Raw genomic sequence first — 9,996 nt, forward strand, 5'->3', positions numbered from 1 at the left:
ATGTTCAACCACCCCATCCAGGCGCTCTTCCTCGCTGCCACCGCGGGTGGCCGCCAACCCCTTGCTGCCCGCAGCCCTCAAATCTTTCCTCAGATCTGAGCTTGGCCTCTTTCTAAACTCAGCACAGACCCCTCTCTGGCTTCTACCCTTTATGCATCTGGCACACTCACCTCACCAACCAGCCAATCCTTGAGGATCCTGTTGCTTTTGCTTTCCCGCCAGGTCTAATTGTACCTTGCAAGGGATTTATTCTGCAAGTATCCCTGTGATTCATCTGCAAAGATGTCGTATGTGTACGGTCAAGAATGCCACTGTAGCACAAGCTCAGGGTTCCAAAGGACTTGGTTTGCAGATTCTTTTTGCATATCACGTCCAAGAATGTAACTGGCCAAACGTCTGGTGAGCAGCTGCTGTGTGCGGGAGGATGCAGGAGGCCGGCAGCCCCAGGCCTCAGGCTGAGGATTAGCTCAACGCCAGGCACTCCTCCCAGAAGGGCCTCACTGCACAGAAACAGGAGGCTTCCTGAGCTCACTTTGCAGATGAGCAGTGGCTTCCAAGTGAAATGATTTGCTCTGAGCCTGACTCACCAGACTCCAGAGTGGATACCCTTTCTTTCCACTTCGCTTGCAGACTCCATGCTCCAGAGGGGAGGGCCAATTGATCAAAGACTGTGCAGCCAGTGGGCTGATAGCCACCTGGGTGAATTCAGGGCCTCATCCACTTTTGGGGGGGCGGGGGGGGGCTTGCACCCATGGCATATGGAAGTTCCCATGTTAGGGGTCCAATCAGAGCTGCAGCTGCTAGCCTATGCCACAGCCACAGCAACGCCAGCTCCAAGCCGTATCTGCGATCTACACTGCAGCTTGAGACAACGCCGGATCCTTAACCTACGGATGGAGGCCAGGTGTCCAACCGGCATCCTGGTGGACACTATGTTGGGTTCTTAACCCGCTGAGCCACAACAGGAACCCCAAGGAGCTCATTAATTGTTGTCTGAGAAAGGTAGCTCATGGTCTCAGCAGGCAGGGGATGCTCCCTTCCTGTCCCCTGTGGAGAGAACTGTATTTGACACATGCTTTTGGCTGCTTCCTTGTCAAACTCCTCCTCCTCTCCTTCTTTGGGAGGTGGGAGCAAGCTTTCCCTGATACGCCCCTTTGGGACCCTGGACTTTTTCTCACCTACTACCTCAAGCACGTGCATAGAGAAACATTATGTCACCAGGCCGAGAAAGGGGGGCCCTGCTAGGTGTGCAGTGGTTGTGTTTGGATGGAGGTGAGGGAGCAAGGCACCTGAGCCGCTGTGACAGATGGACCCCAAGGACAGTCCTTTCTCATCCCACATCCTCCACTGCACTTGTTGAGGAGTCAGCTCCCAGGGCTTTCATCCCTCATTAATTAACACACACACACACACACACACTCATTCAGGAAAGTTGTGCAAATCAGCTGTGTCAGCTCCTCCCTCTTCTCAGATGCACCCCCTTGCTCTGGCCAGCTGATAACCAGCCTACCCCTACCCCCATCCCCACCCCAGATGCAGGCGTCACGGTAAGGCAGAGTCCCTCCCGGGTCCTCCGGCCACCTGAGTGCTTCCTGGGCCCACACTCACCCCTTTCCTCCTCTTTCCTTCCTTTCCCTTTTAGTGCAGAAGGGTCATCTCCTGTCCCCAGAAGACCCTTCCCTGCCCCAGTCCCGCCTCCTCAGGGATGTCCTGTGTCTGCTACCGCCTCTCCCTTCCTATCTCCGAATCCCTCATCTCCTGTGGTTCTTTCCCATCACCACATCAACATTCTGAGAGCTTTTTCTTTCCAAAAATACCTTCTCTCAAAACAGTCCTCTCCTGGAGTTCCCTTTGTGGCACAGTGGTTAACAAACTCGACTAGGATCCATGAGGTTGTGGGTTCGATCTCTGGCCTTGCTCAGTGGGTTAAGGATCCGGCGTTGCCATGAGTTGTGGTGTAGGTCGCAGATGTGGCTCGGATCCCGTGTTGCTGTGGCTATGGTATAGGCCGGCAGCTGTAACTCTGATTCAACCCCTAGCCTGGGAACCTCCACATGCTGCGGGTGTGGCCCTAAAAAGAAAAGGAAAAAAAAAAAAAAAAAAGCCTTCTCCCCTTGACACCCACTCCTAGCCTGAATGATAGACAGAAACCACTACTGCTGCCCTCTGCTCCTCCAACCTCAGAAAACTTGGAGTCCGCAGCCATTACTGGGGTGCGTGTCAATGAGGTCAGTGTAGCAGTGTCCACATTTCGAATGTGCCTGCTCTGTTTTGGGAGGAACCCATCCTTTTTGCGTATGTGTTCCATTTTTAAAAAAGTTTTGCAGCATTTTCGCAATGGGTTTGCTGCCAGGACACAGGTGTCCTCAACGCCGTCGCTAGAGTCAAGCAAAAGTGGGACAGGAGAAGACTCACGTCAACATCGTTGTTACTGGACACGTCAATCCAGACACGTCTACCACCGTTGGCCATCCAATCTCCAAATGTGGTGGGATTGACAAGTGAACCGTTGAAAAGTTCAAGAAGGAGGCTGCCGAGATGGGAAAGGGCTTCTTCAAGCATGCCTGGGTCTTAGACAAACTGGAAGCGGAACGTGGGTGTGGCGTCCCCGTTGATATCTCCCAGTGGAAATCTGAGATGAGCAAGGCGCTACGTGACCATCCCTGACGCCCCAGGACACAGAGACTTTTATTTTCTTCCTTTTATTTTTAAGTGCAAATGCATTTTATTTTCCTTAAAACCAATGACCCTCAAATGCACTTCCCTTCTTAAGCAGAAAATTGCTAGCAACCACCACAAAAAGATCCCCAACACAGCCAGCTTTGGCCATTCCACGTGGAGGCAGCACCAGGTGGAAACGGAAGACGAGGATGCAGCCCTGCCATCTGCCACTTGTACCCTCTGAGTCCCCTCAGCCCTGATTTCCCCATGAAAGGACTCATGGCAGCTGAGAAGGTGCCAGAGGGTCAGGGGATCCCAAACCTCCCTGCCCACCGGGTGGTTCCTGTGGGTTTACTTCTGGAGGCTGGTTTCCTCTCCCAACAAGTTGGAGCCACCGGGGTCTCTATTTACTGCATCTGTTTTCTCATGGACATGGGTGGCATCAGCTGGAAGGAAGGATGGGGAGGTTTGGAGGTGTGAAGAGAAAGGAGAAGGGGAGTTCCGGTCGTGGCGCAATGGTTAATGAATCTGACTAGGAACCATGAGGTTTCGGGTTCAGTCCCTGGCCTTGCTCATTGGGTCAAGGATACAGCATTGTTGTGAGCTGTGGTGTAGGTCAAAGACGTGGCTTGGATCCCACATTGCTACACCTGTGGCGTAGGCCGGTGGCTACAGCTCCGAACAGCTCCGATTAGACCCTTAGCCTGGGAACCTCCATATGCCGAGGAGTGGCCCTAGAAAAGGCAAAAAGACAACAAAAAAAAAAAAAAAAGGAGAAGGGACAATGGCTTCAGTCACTCATGCTTCTGATTCCTCATCTGTAAAATCCAAGTGATTATAGAACCTGCCTCCCAGAACTTTGTGAAAAGTAAATGAATGGATATTCATAACATGCCTAGACTATTACCTACCAAGTAGAGGTGTGATACTTTCAATTCTAACGAAAACTAAAATAAATGAGTTGGGAAGAGTGATGGATCAGAAAACGTGTGGGCTGGTAGGACAGCCTCGAGGGCCCCCTGGGGGCTTGTGGGTGATAATTAAGTGAAACTAGAAAGCAGTATGTTTCCCTCTTGCTGTGTTCAGCCACCTGGCCGAGGGAGGGGATTTGGTGGATGGTTGGGTTCAAGCAGGGTTGGGTGTTCACCCTGCGAGTTTGATAAAGTGTGAGGCAAGGGTGTGAGGGGATGGATCTAAGGCTGGACCAGGAAGCCTCAGCTGTGCGGGCACCATCACCCCATGGCAGGCGAAGGAAGTGAGAGTTGGGAGAAGGCTGGGAAGAAGGGACGTGGTGAGCAGAAAGTGGGGTGTTTGGAACTGAGATTCCCAGTGATGGACCACATTTTTTTTTTTTTTTTTTTGGCTGCACCTATAGCACAAGTTCCCAGGGCCAGAGATCTAACCCGCGCCGCTGCAAGACAATGCTGGATCCTTAACCCACTATGCCACAAGAGAACTCCGGACAATGATTTGGGGGCCACAGTGAAGCGTTTCAGGAAAAGAAGGAACTAGAAAGGGGCTGGGCCTAAGGAGAGAGGCTTCTCGCGGAAGTTTCCGGCCCCTTGCGGGCAGGGGCTGTACTCAAGCTTGGCCGGCAGAGGGCGCTCGGCGCCCGCAGTGAGCGCCCGCGGCTTAACCACTCTGGCTGAGCAGAGGCCAGGCCTGACTGGCGGCCTGCTCTCGTCCCTGGGGTGAAGCGGCCGTTACCCTTTCCTCGGCAAGCCCACAGCGAGGCAGGTAAGAACTCAGGGCCCTGTGATGAGAGGCACGAAGAGACAAGTCACACGAAGAAGAGGGAGGTTAGGCTGTGTGGGAGCCCGACTGGGAGACACTGGATCCAGGCAGGCTTCCTGGAGGAGACGACTCAGGATTTGCCGTCCAGTCGTAATAGGGTGACATATCTAGCGAGCAGTGCATGGCCCAGCTGGGGACGCTGGGACAGGAGGCTCGTTTTTAATGTTCCCCTTGAGGCCAGGGGAAGGGATGGCCCTTTCCCGTGGGTGGAGGGATCCTGGGAGGTTCTGAACAAAAGAGGGCTGTGACTAGAGGGCCATGGCTCCCAAAGGCCCCCCTCAGGAGCTGCTCCAGGCTCACAGGCTCTGGAGCCTACACACACACACACACACACACACACACACACACACACACACACACACACTTCCTGCCTGCTCTTCACGGAGGAAAGGGCCACCTGTGGCTCCCACCTCTCCCACCTCCTCTCCACCACCCACCAGCTCTCTCCCTGCAGGTTTAAAGCGAAATGTCCAGCAGGTTGAGGGGCCCTTTCCCCAGCCTCCTCCAGGAACTGTGCCCTGACACTTGGTCCCCATCTTGTCCAAACGGAGGCTTGCTAGTCCCCCAGGCCAGCCTCTGAGCAGGCTCAGATCTCTTCCACCCCAAAAATAAATGAGGGAGTAAATGAAAGAGAACAAAGCCTCCTCCATCACCTGACCTGTGTCAGGTACGGTTCTAGAAGCTGGGTTACATCAGTGAACGGGATAGACAAAACTCATGCCTCATGTCGCCCTCACGCTGGTAAAGTGAAACATAAGGAACTACTAAGGCAGATGTGCAGCATGTGAGGTGGGGACCAGAAGGAAAGGGAGAGCGGCACTTTGTTTTTTCAATGGCTGCATCTGCCGGCATATGAAGGGTCCTAGGCAGAGACTGAATATGAATCGCAGCTGCAGCAATGCCAAACCCTTAACCCACTGCACCAGGCCAGGGATCAAACCCGACCTGAGCCCCTGCAATCAGATTCTTAACCCACTGCGCCACAGCGGGAACTCTTGAGAGCTGCACTTTTAAATAGGGAGATCCAAGAAGGGCAGCTCCTTCGCCTCTCCCATGGCTCCCTCCACACCTGCTGCCTCCCCCACCCCTTGCCCACTACTCTGGCTGTCTCCCCAGCCCTGGCTGTGTTTCTCCACTGATCCAGGGACCACGCGCATCCAGAGCCGTGGGATGGGGCAGGGGGAGTGAGACGCACAGATTCTGCATTTCATGAGCTCCCAGAGTCTGAGGCAGCCCAAAGCGTGGGAGCATAGATTTACTCCCTGAGTGTAAAGTATAGCCCTTCTAAGAGTGGTCCAGATTACCCAGTTCCACTCTACAGCCCCCAGGCGAGTCCGTGCCTCTGAGCATGCTATTCCCTTCTGGAATGCCCTTCCTAGCATTCTTCATCTGATAACCCTTACACATCCTTCAAGACCCACCTCAGAGTTGCCTCCTCCAGGCAGTATGCCCAGGACAGGCCTGGGCAGAAGAGGGGGCGGGACCCAGGGCTGGGATCCAGGCACTGTTCTAATCCCAGCCCTACCACTAAACCTGTGCTGTGACCCTGGGCCAGTCACTGCCCCTCTCCAAGCCCCTGCTGAGTCATCAGTGAAATACTTCCAACCTCACCAGGGGGTTGTGAGGTCAAGTGAGATGATGGATCTGAAAATGCCTCAGAGCGCAGACTGAAGGGAGCACCTCAATCACGTCAGACACGCATGGAGGGAGAGGCTGTAAAAGGTGGAATGGCAGGCCCCCCCCCCAAACACCCAACTGTATCATGAGCTGGCCACCTGGATCCAAAAACCCCAAGGGCATGTGCCCAATTTGCATCAAGTGCCCTGAGGTCTAGGGTGGAAGGAAAGAATCCGCAGCAGCAGCCCCAGGGCCCCAGGGCAGGTGGGAGGGGGGCCCAGGAGGAATGTATGGGGCCACTGAGCCATCGCCCCCAGGCCAAAATATTTCCATCAACCTGCTGGTCAGGGTGTTAACGTGCAGGGAAGGCAGCCATCTGAGCCCGGGGGGAAGGTCAAAAAGCGCTGAAACCCAGCCCAGCAGTAACCACCTCCACCCCCCCCACACACCCCTGCTCCAGCCTCCCAGAGACAGGAGGCCAGGCTGCTTTCCCTTTATGGGGTGAGAAAACTGAGGCCACGGAAGATCCTACAGGGAATACGGGATGGGGTCTGGCTCCCCTCCCCAGACAGGAAAGATCCAAATATTCCCTGGGGAGAGGTGGGGTGGCATCAACTGGCACCCCGTTGTTTCATGGGAAAAACTGAGGCTCAGGCGGATTGGCTTGAGCATCACGACTCAGAGGGTGAAGGAGGCAGAAGGAAAGAGGAGGCAGGAAAGGAAGAAAGGTCAGAAAACCAGGGATGTCAAGTTGCCCCAGACTGGTCCACCCCTTCCTAAAGGAGAAGGTGGGGTGCTGAGCTAATACCCACATTCCTCACTGTAAACCATCCCAATGGTCCAGTTTCCTCCCATCCCTGGAAAAAACCCACTGCCCTTAGGGGGTCCTTGTCCCGGTGCTGTCTCTGCCCCTGCTTCTCAGGCAGTTTCCTGTTTCACCTCTGAAGGCACCGCCTCCCAGGTGACAAGCAGATGCCAGTGTGTGTGCATGGCTGCAGAGGGCACTGTGGGGCACACACAACAGTCTGGCTGCTGTCCCAACAGCTGTGTCCCCAGGTCGCACAGCAGTGACCCTGGGGATGTTTGCTGGGTAGAGGATCAGCAGTGTTCCGTGAGTTTCCTTTTGTTCTCTGCCGGGGTGTTTTGTTTTGTTTTGTTTTGTTTTGTTTGTCATTTCTTGGGCCACACCTGCCACATATGGAGGTTCCCAGGCTAGGGGTCGAATCGGAGCTGTAGCCACCGGCCTATGCCAGAGCCACAGCAACGCGGGATCTGAGCCGCGTCTGCAAACCTATACCACAGCTCACGGCAACACCGGATCCTTAACCCACTGAGCAAGGCCAGGGATCGAACCCGCAACCTCATGGTTCCTAGTCGGATTCGTTAACCACTGCGCCATGACAGGAACTCTGGGTTTTTTGTTTTGTTTTTTTTTTTTTGGTTGTAGCCAGCATGTGGAAGTTCCTGGGCCAGGGACCAATCCCGAACCACAACAGTGACGCCAAATCCTTAACCACTAGGCCACCAGGGAACTCCTCTGCTGGCATTTTGGTTTTTCTTCTTTCCCATGCTTTCCCCCAGGGTCACTTTGGCAGAGAGAATCACAGGTCTGTTGTGGGAAGAGACGGGTCTGTTATGGGAAGAAACGGCCAGGCCACTTGGTGTAAACGTGTTTATAGCCAACACAGGTGTTGCCCGACCATCAGCTCCCCCTGCAGACCCCAAGGCCACCCTGTCCTCCTGGGGCCTCAAGCCAGGCCCCACTGCAGCTCTTCCTCCTGGTCATCCTGTCACCAGCCCTGGCACTGGCTGAGAACCTGCTTGGCAGGCTGATCAGTGGAGGAGGCGTGGGGGCCTAATCTCAAGGTGAGGTCAGACTATCCTTGGGAGCTGAGGGACATGCCTCGGCCAGGAACACGGCGTCTGGCCTCGAAGCCCAGCGGGAGAGCTGGAGCCTTCAGGACTGGGGCTGGGAGGGGACAGGAGGGCCATGGAGGGCGAGTCCCAGCCCCTCGCAGCCACACTGGAGACCTGATGAGGTTCACCTGTCCTCACGGAGCCTCAAGTTTTCAGGTTTCCTGGGCCCATGACATCTGTCCCGCCCCGCTCATGGGGTTGGGATCACACTGTTTTGGATGGGGGCTTTGCAGGTCAAGTCCTGCCTCCCACTCGGTGCTTGAACCCTTTCCTCAGCATGTGCAAGGTAGCCCGTGAGCATCCCTAAAACACACTCGTCAGATGGGAGTGAATTTCTTCCTGGGGGCTCAATATTTTATTTTTTAAAAAGAGAGCTAGTATCAGTGATTTTCTAAATGTAAAAATATTAGTTTTGATCATTATCTACATGTTCATTACACGAATTTCAGAAAGAAGAATCTTGGAGTTCCTGTTGTGGCTCTGTGGTTTACGAACCTGACTATATCCATCGGGATGCAGGTTCAATCTCTGGCCTTGCTCAGGGGTTAAGGATCCAGTGTTGCCTCAAGCTGCACCATAGGTCACAGATGCAGCTTGGATCCCACGTGCCTGTAGCTGTGTCGTAGGCCAGCAGCTGCAGCTCTGATTCCACCCCTAGCCTGGAACTTCCATATACTGCAAGTGCAGCCCTAAAAAGAAGAAAAAAAGAACAAGCATCTCATCACCCAGTGATGATCAATTTTGTTTTTTTCTATTCATATTTGCACATAGGTATATGAGGGAATCATAGTCTGTTGGGAGTGAGTTCAGTTGCAAGCACAATAACTTAAACCGGAGTTCCTGTCGTGGCGCAGTGGTTAACGAATCCGACTAGGAACCATGAGGTTGCAGGTTCGGTCCCTGCCCTTGCTCAGTGGGTTAATGATCCGGCGTTGCCGTGAGCTGTGGTGTAGGTTGCAGACTCGGCTCGGATCCCGCGTTGCTGTGGCTCTGGCGTAGGCTGGCAGCTACAGCTCTGATTCGACCCCTAGCCTGGGAACCTCCATATGCCGCGGGAGCGGCCCAAGAAATAGCAACAACAACAACAACAACAACAACAACAAAAAGAAAGAAAGAAAAAAGAAAAAACTTAAACGACTAGGGGTTAAATTTCTCACATGGTTAGAAGACCAGTGATTGCTGGCTTTGATTCACCAGTTCGTAGGTCCTAAACCTCTGTGTCTCTTGAAATTTCCTTCATGGTTGCAAGATAGCTGATGCAGCTCTAGCCATTGCATGTGTTCAAGTCCAACAAAGGTAATCACTTCTGCCTTTTTAATCAAGAAAGTAGAGGGAATTCCCAGTGCGGTGCAGCGGAAACGAATCTGACTAGGAACCATGAGGTGGGGGGTTCGATCCCTGGCCTCACTCAGTGGGTTAAGGATTTGGCGTTGCCGTGAGCTGTGGTGCAGGTCACAGACGCGGCTCGGATCTATTGTTTCTGTGGCTCTGGTGTAGGCCGGTGGCTACAGCTCTGATTAGACCCCTAGCCTGTGAAACTCTATATGCCTCCGGTGCAGCCTAAAAGGACAAAAGACAGAAATAAATAAAATAAAATAAAATAAAATAAAATAAAATAAAATAAAATAAAATAAAATAAAATAGTTAAGATGGAGGAGTTCCCTGGTAGCTCAGTGAGTTAAGGATCCAGTGTTGTCACTGCTGTGGCTCAGATCACTGTTATGGTTTGGGTTCCTTCCCTGGCCGGGGGAACTTCTTCATGGCATGGGTGCAGCCAAAAAATGGCTAAGATGGTAAGTTTGATGTGTGTTTTACCAGACTAAAAATAAAAAGTACAGACTCAGTCATTCATTTAATAACTATTTATTGAGGAGTTCCCGTCCTGGCACAGGGGAAACGAATCCATCTAGGAACCATGAGGTGGTGGGTTCGATCCCTGACCTCGCTCAGTGGGTTAAGGATCCAGTGTTGTCGCGAGCTGTGGTGTAGGTCACAGACGAAGCTCGG

This window comes from Phacochoerus africanus, chromosome 8 (assembly GCF_016906955.1).
Source record: "Phacochoerus africanus isolate WHEZ1 chromosome 8, ROS_Pafr_v1, whole genome shotgun sequence".
NCBI classification, from domain to species: Eukaryota; Metazoa; Chordata; class Mammalia; order Artiodactyla; family Suidae; genus Phacochoerus; species Phacochoerus africanus.